Source organism: Pyxicephalus adspersus, chromosome 9 (assembly GCF_032062135.1).
Source record: "Pyxicephalus adspersus chromosome 9, UCB_Pads_2.0, whole genome shotgun sequence".
Taxonomy (NCBI): Eukaryota; Metazoa; Chordata; class Amphibia; order Anura; family Pyxicephalidae; genus Pyxicephalus; species Pyxicephalus adspersus.
In genome coordinates this window covers 1,445,880-1,461,178 of record NC_092866.1, presented here as the reverse complement: position 1 = coordinate 1,461,178, position 15,299 = coordinate 1,445,880, and the positions used below count along the sequence as shown (strand labels likewise).

The 15,299-nt window shown below is 37.9% G+C and overlaps 1 protein-coding gene and 1 long non-coding RNA gene across 3 annotated transcripts in view; one reads left to right on the top strand and one right to left on the bottom strand.

Moving 5' to 3' along the window:
• LOC140337606 (uncharacterized) overlaps positions 1 to 1,726 on the bottom strand; it is a 135,204-nt gene extending 133,478 nt beyond the window's left edge. The window contains exon 1 of the long non-coding RNA XR_011922101.1: positions 1,669 to 1,726. This is a non-coding gene — a long non-coding RNA (uncharacterized lncRNA). The remainder of the gene's footprint in view (positions 1 to 1,668) is intronic.
• The window catches only part of ZNF469 (zinc finger protein 469), a 232,239-nt gene that overhangs the window by 67,971 nt on the left and 148,969 nt on the right, over positions 1 to 15,299 (top strand). The gene's annotated exons all lie outside the window — the stretch shown is intronic.

Sequence of the window (15,299 nt, the reverse complement as noted above, 5' to 3'; positions counted from 1 at the left end):
ACATTTACAGCTGGTTAAACAACTATCATGTGTGACATCCTACCTGTGGCGTCCCTGGGGGACCAGAGTTTGCATGTTGCAGTCTATACTGAGATTTCATCAAATTGTTAATAGCATTTGGATTTGTCAGAATTTCTGTATGATTGATAAGCTGTCGATGATAATGATCATTTTTGCTGTACTACTGCAGACCTTTTATACTTCTGAATTTTCTGAGGAAGCAGCCATTAGTATACTGTAAAATGCATTAAGCATGAGCTGGCGCCTCTAAATTGCTGTTGTGTATATTTATTCTTACCTGATAAGGCTAAAAATTGAAAATCAGTTTTTGAAAACAGTGAAGGAGTTGCTGTGGAAGAATATTATGACAGTAACGAACTACTGATTTCTGTCAACATGCCATTTATTATCATGGGGTTCTATTAAGCAACATGTCTTATAACCCAAACATTTTTAGATAATAATCTCTGTACAATGTTTGGAAATCAAGGTGTATCGGTGCCTGGGTTGGCTGAATAACCCCCTACTGAGATGTGGTGGGTGTCTGTGGCCCCAGGAACATACAGCTTTCAAGGGGTTAATCTGGAGACTTTCCTCTCTGGTAGCCTGCAGTCTCCACACTCAGTGATTTACTATTTGTTTTGGCCTGCTGTAAACCATGTCTGTATTTTTTTTTCCTGCAGAATTGAAGCCTCTTGCGGTTTGGTTTTATACTTTTCATCTTTTGCTCCGATGAGGTTAGGGGTTCACAAATCACAATTTCCTGCAGCGACTCTTTCGTTTTGTTACTGGTGTCTGTATTTGGGGCCTTTGACAGCCACAATAAACAATCAACAACAAAAAAAACCCCAGTAGCTAAACCACAAATGGAGATACCGCAAGAACCCTAATACTGGGGGATAGCCATGATGTCACAAGTGTCATATGAGAACTTAAGGAATCCCTTTTGTTCACTTATTTCAAAATCATATATTTAAAAGTAGTCAGATGTAACATTATCCTTGTAATGTAGTACATGGGGTTTTAGCAAATACATAGCCACAGCATAGCAAGGATTCATTTTAGTTGTGGAAATGCAAATGTAGTTTTTCCCTCACTAGCACATACACTGTAATTACCGAGAAGTCCAATGAATCTCATGTACTTTTCTGAGGGAAAAGCCGATGGGCCACCACCCCATCCGGTGGGTAAAGAACCGAGGTCCTGTGGTCCTGGCACATGTAGAAGAGTATGTGAGTTTCCACATTTGTGAAAAATTTTCTCTTAAGATGTTACAGGTAGGGATTTGTTAAATTCTATTTTCTTTTATTTTACATATAACTGAACACTCTTCTGACAACATGACCACAGATTACACTGATATAGATAGATAGGAGAACTTAAAGTCTATATTCAGCAGATTTCTCACATTGTTTATGGGTTCCCAGGTTCCAGAGCAGGATGTGCTGGAAACAGGGAACACAGTGACCTCTTCACACAAATTCAATGCTATTCAAATGATGATTATACTTGCAGGCATAGCAATTATACTACCAGGACAACCACAGAAGACTGATGTTGTTGGATCTATGTAGTTGACAACAGAATATTTTCTCATACCATATTTATATAACTTGTATATACAATCTCAGAAGGAGATGGCAATTTATATTGCTGCTCAGACTGTACCTTATATTGTATCCTGCCATGAAGCTGAACTTGGGGTCACCTCTCCATTGTCCCAAACCAGTCTCTGTAAAAACAAATGTGTCAGAGTATTTTATTACCATGAAATGAATTGCTGTGTAGTTATTTATAGGGTCATGGTTCTTTTTTGCCTAATGTCCACCTTCATGCTTACACAAATAATGTTGTGCAGACCTCTTCTTCAGGATAAATCTGATTCTAAGGGACAGATTTATTGCAGTGCATTTTCGTGGCTCTGAAGGAATTGTTTAGCCTTTGTCTGTAATTTCTCAAACTATCAACTACAGAAAATAGCAATGCAGAGTCAATATTTATTATTACTAAATTTACTTTATTTATAAAATGCCAACTATGCCTAATGCCTGGCAACAATGGCACCGCTTAGATCCGTGATTGCCATGGTGCTGCAGGCATAACAGGTTGTGACACTAGTGGTATGAAGGCTTATTATTATAATAATTATTAAAAATAATAAACTTTAAAGTTCATATGAGACATAAGCGCACGGGCAACCTGTGGCAGGTATCACCACATTTAGAATGTAGAATACAATGCTCATTTGTTAAACAATTCTAATTTGAATTCTCTTTTGGGAAAATTTCAATAAGTTAAAAGTGAAAAGGATGGATATCTTAAAACTTGTAAAAAAAAGTTATTTTTGTAATGGAAGGCTTTTAAATAAAACCCCCATCCACTTGGTTTTTAGGTAATTTTACCACTTATCCCAAATCCTGACACCAACCTTTCTATATAGTACCTTTTCTAACAGAATGATTCCTTTGTCATTTTGGAGACTTCAACTATGTGTACATATATACCACAAAGAACTGAAAGTCTCAGCACTTTGTCTTTAAAAAAAGTCCCTTTGGTGGCTCCCCATATTCTAAAAAGAGTTACCAAACATGTAACATGTACCAAGTACAAAGCTGTGTTAGAAAAAAATGGGTGAGCATTCCCTCTAGTTTCTCCTATTTTTACTAGCACTAATATTATCAATAGTAAAAAATAAATAAATTAATTAAAAGATTACATATAAAGCTCCCAAGCAATAATTGGAATCTCTCTACTCCAAGAATGGACCACACTACCCAAAACTGGGGGTCACCCAGGGACCTCAGCACAACAGTCTGCAATACTTCCTAATAACTGCTGAATGAAACCCAAGCTTTTGTTTGGCATTGTCCTGCTTATGAAATGGCATGGCTTTTTCTTCTGTTTTAATTAGTTTAATTGACTCCCTTAATTTTGTGAAACTTCAAAGGGCTTGTAATTTCCATTTGTTTGGCTTAAGCGTAGTTTAAATACTGTCACTGAATGAACAATCGTGAAGGCCTGGAGCCGCTGATTAAATACATCACGGTATAATTGATAATTCTCTACACAGGAATGTGATGGGCAGGAAACTGCATTCTTCCAGACTGTAATTGCTCGTTCCCCTGTGTATACGCTGCAGTAATATAGGCCGTGAAAAGGCTGCGGTTGAGGATATTTTAATCACTAAGATCTATGTACCCGTGGTGTGCCAAGTGGCTGCTTTAATTATCCAGCTGCTACTGTTCAAAAACCTAAGAATGTGAATCTTCCACTAAACTGTATTATTAAAGGTGGGGAAAGTACAAAATGGTTTGAGGATAACACCTCATCTCTACACAAGATCTGTTGTATCTTGGACGGAATAGTCCTGTCTGAGACCAAATCTCTTCCATTGAATCTTTCATTCCATTGCAATATTTTGTTCCCTTACAAACACTGAACATATCCCACGCGTGACATAAAAATCCAGTTTTGGCCAAATGAGGTTACTTTAATTTTTACCTATAATTCAGCAGACATTTATATTTCCTAAATGTAAATACTTTTATATAAATCCGCTAGTTAACTTATGTCAGGGATATTTCTACAAAGCGTGGATAAGACAGCAGCCTATTAGAATTGTTTTTCATCCCATAACTGAATGGAGACACAATCAAAATGGCTGTTTAATGCTATGCAATCACATACCCTATCACAGGGGTGCCCACACTTTTTGGTTTGCGAGCTATTTTAAAAATGATCTACCAACAATAAAAACTTGGACATAACTCCTGTGCACGGTAGGGTTTATTTTGAAAGGCTTGCTACGCAATCGATTCGCATTGCCTTTGCGATCTACCGAAAAATCGCGATCCACCTGTTGGGCACCCCTCAAGTGTAAGTACTTGAATTTTATTTAGAATCAGAGACGATTAGGAGAGAAAGAAGCAGCACAAGGAATACTTAGTTTTGCTGCGGTGCTCATAAGAAACAAGATGATAGGAGGTAAGAGCAGAGAAACTTATCAGTCTACTGCTTCTCCTTACAGTGTGCAGTCACAGCTTGAGGGAAGAACAAGACCCGTAAGTGTCACTTAACTGCAGCAGACCAAAATCAAGTTTCCCCTTCTGTCAGTGCTGTGTTCCAAAGTGTGCAAACCTTAAGACAGGAAAGACAGAAATATAAATCCACTGTGTATTGTAGCATGTATTCTCCTGTGTATTCAGTGGTTTTCGTGGGGTTCAGCTTTAAAAAAAGTGAACAAGATATTTTACCTTCATTGCTTTTTATAGAATAAAAAGCAACAAAAGAGAACTGTTAGGATGCTGGAGTTAACCAATCAAAATAACAGTTTAAACTGTAACATTGGTGCTCCTTGAACAGCCAACCAGTACACAGCAATCTAGTGCAAATTAGACCACAAAAACAAACATCTAACTTGCTGCTAGGAGAAACTGCACTGTTGTTTCAATTGATCAACTTTGCTACAGCTGTCCAGGTGACAGAGGAATTCACTTGTTATCATTTCACAATTTTAGAGGCTGTCAGTTTGCCTGAAGTCTCCCCATGGCTGCTTTCAAAAGATCAGGAAGTCACAGTTGGGATGGGAATTTCTGCAATTTATTGAGGTGCTTTAACCAGCCTGTAATCTAAGATTACAATTTAATGGAATAACTGTCATGTGAATTTTAGCACCCATCAACACATTATCCTGCTCACCCACCATCTCCCCAGGAGCTCTCTGGAATGGGTACATATGGTAATACAATTTGCAGCGAGTCTGCTGTCAAGAATGACACAAACCACATACAGCCACTCCCAGGAAGAAAGGCGCAGCAAGGTTATAATTGCACTTAATTCATCAATGGCGATTGTCTGTGCTAGGCTTACAGTGTAAGACTGAGATATAAATGACCTATGCTATGCAAACTGCAATATAACAATCAGAATGATTATAATAAAGCTAACCAGTGAGCACAGAAATATGACTTCTTAAGACAATTAGCTTTAATATTATTACCACTGTTCTTTATAAAGCCCCCACATATTACACAAAGCTATACAAAAATAAACATAGATATAGCGGTGACTGTGAATGTTTCTGTGTCTGCATAAGAATTTTTTGGGGTTTGGGGTGGAACTAGGTTGTGTATATAGGTATAGGAATTAGTGTTTATTATTTTTATGTCAGTACAGAATACCTTCTAAACTATGTGTGACAGTTTCAATAAGTTTCACACCACAGAGGGGTACAATTTAGAGATGACCATCCATGCTAAAAGAATAATATAGTAAAATGTATGAAAAGGTAAATATTTACTTAGTCGTTCTGGCATAAATGACCAATAACGTTGTACTTGTCTTCAAGCAAATAGTCTTTCAGTAGGAAACAGTGCTTCTGTGTTTTAGTGTGAGAATGAGGTCAATCTTCACAGACGTACTGTATGCATTCAGATGCTGGAGGAATATACAATCTGTGCGTGTTCCCTGCCAGCTTTGTACCATTTGTGTGATTGATTGTCTTCTGGGTCGTCCGTCATCCTAGCTCATTAGATGTCTCATGAAGTCATTATAGGTCCCCGCCACACAAAACTTGAGCGCATTCAGAAAATTCCAGGCAGCCAATGGCACCTTAACGATCGTCTGGAATCAGCTCCGAGGACATTGGGCAATTTGCAGCCTTTCTGTTCAATTGCTTTCAAAGCCAGGATAGCGGCCATAGTACAGCACATCAGTCAGGCTAATTAGAGGCTGCCAGATATTTATTATGATAAGCATGATGGTGAATATCAGTCATGTCACCTACATTTCTGCTTCATACCTCAAATTCCTAAACAGAAACTATGGAAAACTGCAGATTTATAACTTAGGATGTCAATGTCCTGTAGAAGCTAAATATACAAATAGGAAGACACTTGGAATATGTTCCTCCATTAGGCATAATATATAGTTGTGTTGACAAATGCTTAATGATAATGTGCGTCTCTGTCACTCTGCAATGGGATCAAAAAACAAGCAGATGTTATTTTCACTCAAAGCTTATAACATAATTTTCCAAGAATAAAAAATTGCTATCATATTTTTTTTCTTCAAAGCAGTACTCTGAAAACTTCAACTTTTCTTCTAAATACCTCCTGAAAAACAGCAGAGGTCTCCCAGTGCCTAGGCACTTCGGTTTGTATCCGTGTCTCTGCAGTGTGAGGTCATCTAAGGTTCCTCTAAATCCAGATTTGGAGGGAGATTTGGCAATGTCACTACTGTGCTGTTCACTGTTCTCCTTGTTGGAGAGGAAGCTGTACCTGAGGACTTGTAGGCCAAAGGTCTCCTCTCCTGTTTCTTCATCATTAGTCCCCCAGACTATTCCTGCTCCTTTACCATACATGACCACCTTCATACAGAGAGACAATACAGAACAATGCATGGTAAGTCAGTATTGGAGGGAAGATCAGCTGCAGGGAGCTCACAGGCAATATTTGTGATTAGTCCATTTTCCTTTGCTTGACTCTCATAACAAAGTGTATTTGCTCTTTAAAAAAACAATGTGTTTTTATCCACAGTCCTTGATCCCCAGCTCCATCCTTTAGCTACATTTTTAAACTGATACAAAATAAAGATTTTGTTGCAAAAATCACTTATAAATTCGGTGGTTAGCACTCTGGCCTTTGCATTGCTCGGTCCCAGGTTCGGATCTTGGCCAGGACATTATCTGCATGGAGTTTGCAGGTTCTCTTCGTGTCTGTGTGGGTTTCCTCCCACATTCCAAAAACATGCAGTCAGGATGACCGGCTTCCCCCCAAATTGATCTTAGACTGTATAATGACATATGTCTATGGTAGGGACATTAGATTGTAAGCCCCTCTGAGGGAAAACTAGTGACGTGACTATAGACTTTGTACAGCGCTGCGTAATATGTCAGCACTATAAAAATACTATATTAAATAAGTGTCTTCTGACTGCCTATTGACAAGTAACTAGCATACATCTATACAATAGGAGTTGTAAACATTCTTAAGATGCAGGGAAGGCCCCGGGGGTCTATCCATCACTGACAGAAGAAGAACAAACCAAAGCCAAGAGTCTCAAAGGGGCAGAGTTGTAATCTGAGATACAGATCTGGTAATCATTTTTAAATGTGATCAATACCTAATTGTACAACACTTTATTGAACAGGGAAAGCTAAAAGGAGTTATTTTAGAAAAAAGAATGCAACTTTTCTGTTGGTTTACTGAATAGCTTAATGTAAATAGGTCCCAAATACTAAGCAATCACAAAAGGAAATGTATAAATCAGAGTCTTTCTCTTAAGAAGCTGGACCGCATAACTGTATAGGGCCCATTTATAAAGAAGTGGCATTCAGATAACAGATCAGCACTTGTTGAACTCCATTTTTTTCAAATCTAAACATTTTTACACTACACTACAATTTTATAATGCAAAAAAAAAGTGATCTGGCTTTATACAATGGTGATCAATGGAAAGTGGTGAAAGGTTGCTGCTTAATGCCACTCCAAAGTGTATAGATCGGTGCAAACATGGCAACCAGGAAGTAGAAAACACCATGGCCAGTAAAGCTGATTATAAAGTAGCGCTGATATAAAGGTGTTACCAGACTTTTCACCTTTTCATAAATAAGCTACTATACCTACAGTATAAACTTTTTAAACGGCAAGCAATGTGCACTTACTTTGTTTGGATTGAACTTGATGATACATGACAAAAGATAATTTGCACAACGGTTGGAAAATAATAATTGTTTCTACATTCAGTATTACTGCAGAATAAAAGGAAAAAAAACTCTTTGACTGGGATCTGTAGCTCTGCACAGCAATAGAAGAAAACATTAAAAGTAGAGGGAAAAAAACACAAAATGAAAAGGTAGTTGAATGTGATGAATAGGAGAAAGCAGAAAGATACTTTAATGGTTGATCATAAATAAAGATCTTAAGTTTGCCACAAATAGAGATAATTTTGATATGTCTATAAGACTTCCAACCAAAGAAATCACTAACTACACCAAGATCTCCACCACCCTCCACGCATTAGGAAAAAAAATCCAAAACTGCAGCACGTGTTGTCTTAGTAAGCAGTGATAGATCCAAGCACTGCACAGGAGGAGGCTGTAGGCTGTGTTTTTTATGGCGCGCTATAAAGAATGTGAAATAATAAACAGGCTGAAAATTGGCTAATTGTGGACAGTGTATACATTTCTAGATCCTTTCTTCTCTTCTATGTCTTCAGTAATGTTAGAATTTGGTGGCTTTTTGCCTAAAATTTTGTTTTGTGTTCTCAGAAACTGCCCAAATCTGTAAATGTTTAAATACTAAATCACATTCCCATTTCAAGTTCCACAATATGAAGTGAAAATTCTTTCTTCTGATTTTGAGCTGAGTTAAAGCTACTGGTTCCTAGGGACCCCTGTAGAGCAAATGAACTTCATTGTTTTACTAAGTCCTTGCAAATAATTGATCTAACCTTTCAGGGAGGAAGAATAAGTAAAACACTAACGTGGCTTCTGATGGGGAATGCAGCCTAAAGTCAAATAGAGTAAGATATATCCAATGATTATTGGGGAGTTGTAAATAGCAAACAAGAATAAGGTTCTTTTAAGTAAAAAATGAATGTAAATAAAATACAATTTCCATTCTAAATACAATAATAAAACTAAAAATATAAAATAAAATAAAAGAAGAAAGAGCATCATGACATTTCCTGAATTAGGGTTGCAGTGCACTGGATTCTGAGTTCTAAATTAACCAAGCCAAAAGGGAATGGTCACAATAAAAAAGTTAATATCTAATACCATGTGGGCTTAGGTTTATTGTAAAGGAGGAATCTGGACAAAGTGATAATATTTAGCTTTTATCTGTAAACCCAAAAAGAAAATTTTCCAACAGCAAAATAAAGAGAAGTAAAAACTTTTTTTTTTAATAAGTAAGGGAATGCAAGAACACCTGTTTGCTTTTTATTGCTGACTGATTTAATGTTGCAGAGTTTTCCATCACTTTGTACAAAATTACATAGTAGGTTAGGTTGAAAAAAGTCCATCAAGTTCACCCACCAGGAAAATAAACATATCCCAGATATAAAACGCTATAGGGCATAGTTGGTCCAGAGGAAGGCAAAAAAAACCCCGGGTACAATTTGCTCCAACAGGGTAAAAAACAATTCTTTCCTGATTCCATGAGGCAATCGGATGTTTCCTGGATCAACAGTCACTGTTATCTTTACTTTAAAGCTTTAATCCCCAGTTATATTCTGTGCTTCTAGAAATCATCCAGCTTTTTCCTAAAGCAATCTATAGTAGTTGCTGAAACTACTTCCTGAGGGAGCTGATTCCACATTTTCACAGACCTTACAGTGAAGAATCCCTTCCTTATCCGGAGCTTAAACTTCTTTTCCTCCAGACACAAAGAGCGCCCCCTTGTGCTTTGTAATGATCTTACAGTGAATAATGGGGAAGAGAGTTCTCTATATGGACCATTTATATATTTATACAAGGTGATCATATCCCCCCTTATAGGTCTCTTCTCAAGGGAGAATAGATTCAGTTCAGCTAATCTCTCCTCATAGCTGAGCTCCGCCATTCCTTTTATTAGTTTAGTTGTCCTTCTCTGCACTCTCTTCAATTCCAATGTCCTTTTTGTGAACTGGTCCCCAAACCTGGACTGCATATTCAAGATGTGGTCTGACCAATGCTTTGTACAGGGGCAGGATTATGTCTCCATCTCTGCAGTCTCTTTTATTACAAGAAAGTACTTTACTAGCTTTAGATATTGCAGCTTGGCATTGCATGCTGTTATTAAGTCTATGATCTACCAGAACCCCCAGATCCGTCTCCATTTCTGACTCCCCCAAATGTATTCCCCCTAGACAGTATGAAGCATGCATGTTGTTACCCCCCCAAGTACATAACTTTACATTTATCTATATTAAATGTCATTTGCCACTTGGATGCCCAATCAAACAGTACATCCAGGTCTGCTTGTAGATTATACAAGAAGTGAAGGGAAATCTGTGCGGTCTAACTTTTTCCAATTCAATCTAAAAAACAATAAGTAAAAAATTGTTTTGGGTTTAGATACTTTATACTTTAAGTCTTAAATTTTGTGGAAAAATAAGAGAACTTCTTTGGATGATTCCCGGTAGGAGGCAAATTTCACCACGTCTGCCATTAAGGAGTTAACCCCAGACTTGCCTTAATTGGCATTTAATGGTGAAATATACATGAATCACAATCATTGTCTGCAGCGAACAGAGGTGACCTGTTCATGTTATGTTCACAAGGCTGGAGACATAGAATAGCCTGCTGAGAAATAACCACATCATGAACCCAGTGAATATATTTTGATCCATTTTTAAAAGCACAAGGGTCAAGTTTCCAACTCAGAAGTTCCCATCTCCCAAACAACAAGCACGTTTTGCTTTAAATGTAAAAAAGATCCGACTGTAAATTCCAAGCTGGTTTCTTGACCAGGAATCAGTAGAATGACATTGGACCCGTTGTTTGGTCACACAGATCTGGAGAGCTTTAGTTTCTTTTTGGTACATAAAGAGTGCATGCAAGGTGACAACTAAAGATTTGGCCAATTGATTCTTCTTCCAGAGTGGCAAAGGTTGACCTTAATTTGTGAAGAGTGTTCAGTAATATACAATACAGCCTAAACACTAAACAGTTATTTGTAATAACCAATCCCACATTTACATCCAATCTCCCCATTGAATAGTAAATTATCAGGCTTGTCCGGGAGTCAATAGGTTAATGCTGTCATCTGAACAAAGTTTACAGAGCGCAGATTGAGTTGTCATGTGGAAATGATATCAGTTATGGAAAACTAATGGCCTCATCAAACCTTGCTTTCATCTTCACTAGCCAAGTAAACAAATAGCCGATGCTCCAAGTTACTATGCCAAGAATTATTGAGCATTAAGCGTAGCATCCCAGTGAAAATTCAATTTGGGGGATGTACATTGGCGCTTGAAAAACGAGGCCACGTCTGCATCAATTAATCCAAGCATGGCCAATCCAAGGGTACTACAGATGTTGTTGAATTAAAAGGCAACTCCAAAGAAAAGCAAAAACAAGTACTAAAATGCCAGTGGGGTTAAGGAGGAACATCTTTCTAAACATAAAACATTAGACAAAGTGTATCTTTAAGTAAAGACTTTTTTCTAGTTCTGGATAAAGTTAGGTAAGCCCTCTACTAAGTCTGACCTCACTGGACAGATTCACCAGTCTACTTGTAATGCTGAATACGGTCACTGAAGAAGAAAATTAGGGGAAATCCAAAACCTTCCCCCCAAAACAAGAGGAGAGAAGAAATCTTCTAAAGTGGACATTTGGAACAATTGTCTCAGGGTCTATTCACAAATTTGTGCTGCATTATCACGTCTATTCCCATAGTGCATATATGTTAATGACCTATAAGAGGGGAAATTGGGAGATTTTGTCAGATGTTTTGTTTCTCTTTAGCATAAAATGGAAACACACAAGAAAATAATAATACCAGGGCTTTCCTGTTCTGAATATGGATACACTTTAAGAAAATACTTTTAAAAAGTCAATTTAAGGAGGTAGTGTTAGTAAGTGAAACTGTAAAAGAAAAAGATTTGGGGTCATTCATATTTGGTGATTGCAAACAAAGCACCATGTGACTACATTATTACTGTTTGAACTTGAAAAGGAGTTGGGGTAATGTTGCAAAAGCTCTTGAAAATTCAACTGTTCGTGTAAGTAAAGTATCACAGACAGTACTTAACTCCCCTGATGTTGAATGTGCAATAATAAAGTCACAATCACCTAAAACATGATCTACTTTATACATTTGCTCCTACAATAATTAAAACATGCTTGGAAATAATATAGGTCAGTCCACAGACAATAATAAAATAAATATTATTAAAAAAGGTTGAAAAAAAAAAGAACAAAAGAGCAGGAACAATGGATATTCTAGTCTTTTTCCCTCATCACTTGTCTATAAACAATAGACAGTAAATGCCAAAACTCTTTAATTTTATTAGAACGGCATGTCTGGGTTGTTCTGATTCCCAAGTTATAGACCAAGAAAAGCCAGGCACTTTTCTGATGCAACTACATGAATAATTATTCTTCTCAAAATATGTGTAGTACTGTCCAGCCATTTGGGGTATTTTCATCTGTTGCAAGCCTGAAATTAGAAGAGCAACCTCAGTGCTGCTCACACCATCAGAGTTCTCACTGGACAATTAATAAGTATCACCAAAATGATGAAGTTAAGTCACTGCTCCCTGCACGCCAGCACACAGTGCCCTAAACCTGAAATGCTAAATAAATCTAGAATGATAAAAAAAAAGAATGTTAATATGCTTGTTTCAGGAATACAAGACATAAAAGGGTCTATCCCGAAGCCTAGAGTTGAAAAAGCAGGTAACTGCAGTTTTGGGGAACTACAAATCCTAGAATACCTTTTCAGCTTCTATGTATATGACATGGTAGATGCTAAGCTATATAGCAATATGCCCTCATCTGAACTCATAGTGAACTCATTCCAGCAGGAAGTATCTTTTGGCTCTGTCCATGGTACTGATCTCCCATAAAGAGATTGGTCTGACAAAAATGGCGACACATGCAATTAGGTTGTCCTGACTATGAAACAAAACACTTAAAAGAAACTTGTCATGACGGCATCCGTGGGCTGTTACTGCCGGCCCCTTTCTGAAAATGCAATTGTTCTGGCTGTCTCTTACATCCTTACTTTGAGACTGGGATTCCTGACTTTTTATTCTGAATACGTCTTCATGGCCTATGACTTAGAAGTTATCAAAGCAAAAAGAGTATCAGCATGTCAGCAGGCAACTGGCATCTTCCAAAAGAGATCAACAATACCAACAATAGGTTTGTTTTAAATAGAAGCTCCACCTAAGAAGTAAAGACTACTCATGCTTGCAGGAATGCATAATGCAGAAAAGTCAGTGACTTAAATATTTCCCTTTTAGCATCATTTCACCCAGGACTTAGCAGATTCACTCATTTGCATTATATGCTTTTCACTTAACTTAATTCAGAGGGGTCATGCCTGAAACCCTCAGCAGCATTTCAGCAGAATCAGGTACAGGATCAGTCATTAAATAAGGAAGATGGAAACTACGGATACAGAGAATAAGTATGAGAGAGCGTTTCATTCTTTGCACACTTCAGAATTAGTCTACAGGTACAATTATGACATATGGTTAGAGATTAGGATTGTAGGAATGTAAAACCTGCTAACATATCATGAATACTTCATAAGCAAGATCTGTCACCCGCAACGCTAAGTCTTCCTCTTTCAATAGAATGGACCATATGAGGTTTAAAAGGGAAGGTCAAAGAAAAGTATCCAGGGATCCCATGTGTTGAACGGAGCTGAGATAGGCCCTAACAGAAAAGGCATCAAAGACTCAGTATATAAAGAGCAATACACATTTGGACATCAGTGCCAGCTTGAATTCCACAGACACTATGTATTGGTGGCAGTAGATTCATAGCACAACTTCTATATGGCTGTAGCACTATTTATAGGGTTGTTTTCATCCTATATTCACACAATTGAACCCAGGTATGGTCGGTTTTTTAAAGCATGCTATGCAGAGCAGCTTATTCTTGGTGACATAAATGACAGCATTGTCATTCTCATACAAAGTGCAAGCTCTGAGCCTATTTTTTGGTTTAGATATGCTCTGTTCTCCAGGTGATTGGGTTTGGCGTCTCAATTCTTAGCACATAAAGTGTTCCACATTGACCTTTGCAGCAGGGCAAAGCATTCAGCAAGAGGTGGACACAAGGAGAAAGATCTTTAAGAATGTTCCGTTCATCCTAAAATATTTCCCTGTAGCTTTTGGCACACCAAAGGAGCCCAACACAACTGCACGTCTTTATAAACACTAATAAAAAACACTATAAAAAAGCCAACTGGCAATCTCCCTTCATCCAGAGAGTCTACAATCTGCAGCCTGATGCCTCATTTATCACCAGGAATTAATAAAATCTCCTACAGAAAAAAAAGTAGGCAAGAGAGAGAGAGACTTATTTAGAAGGAAACCGACGCATGTCCAAAATAAATCTTCGGTGACAAACGTAGCTTATGAGCTACTTGAGAGGCTGCTGCACATACAGCAGTCATAGACTTGTGCTGGGTATATAAACAGACTCCGTGCCAGGATGCCCTTGCTGCCAAACTTGGATCCAGTTACATATTTTGCATCTACATTTAAACAGTGTGCAGTGAAGCTGTCACAACTTTGTGTAGATGAAACACTCTGCTCAGTAAACTGAGGCTCACAAACATTCGCTGTGGAACATTTAACACTTTTTTATTGCTGAGAGTGACACGTTAAATAGCTCGCTGTGCTCCCGAGGTATTGTTTTATGCTGATTTATTTAACCTCCTGCGAGGAAGAAACCTGGCTTATGTCTACCTAACAGGCTGTGGAGACACTGACAGCAATGCAGAGGACAAATGACTTCATAGGCGTCACACTGCATTTAATATGCTATAACCAAGAATGCTCTTATACTTACTTGAGTGTGATACATTTAGGAAATGTTGTAAATGGTAAATATTCTAGGGCCTATTTATTAACGGAGTACAAAGTGCAGTTCAGTGACAAATATCAACTAATAGGAGGACTAGTATATATTTTCCCCCCATTGCCAAAAACAACTCAAACGGCACAAAGCAGTGCTCTGCTGAAAGGTCATTGACTGGAATCATGGGAGGCTCTGCACAGACAGTTTATAAAGTATAAAGATCACTAACACTCAAGAGTTAAAGAAAATTGCAAGCTATATAGCGGGACAAATCTTCCCAACTCACGCAGACCGCACTAAACCTTCAAAACTCATCGTTGAATGAACAACTGCGTGATGCATGACAAAGAACCGTGACTGCTGACATTGTGCTATCTGGATTTGTCCTAAAAATCTGACCGGTGATTGAACCTTTCTATATGCCACCCAAACCTTTTGGCATTGAATACACTTTACATACTGGTTTCAAACCTGTTCCCCTCTTAAGGTACATCCTGAGTCCCAATGATTACTAACACAAATATAACTAGTGTTGCAGGAGGATACTGGAATCATGGTATGAATATTCCCAGTTTTCATACTGTGTGCATTTGATTTGCTGGTATGGCTTGACTGTCTCTTAAAGTCTGCAACTTTAATTTAGCAATTTAAACGTTACTTGAAATATAAATTGCACGCCAGGCACAAACTATTTACATCTGCAAGCCTATACTTGTTCAGGTAGATCTGCTTCGGACACCCACCAGCCAATAGGAATTATGCGTACTAGTTACATGGT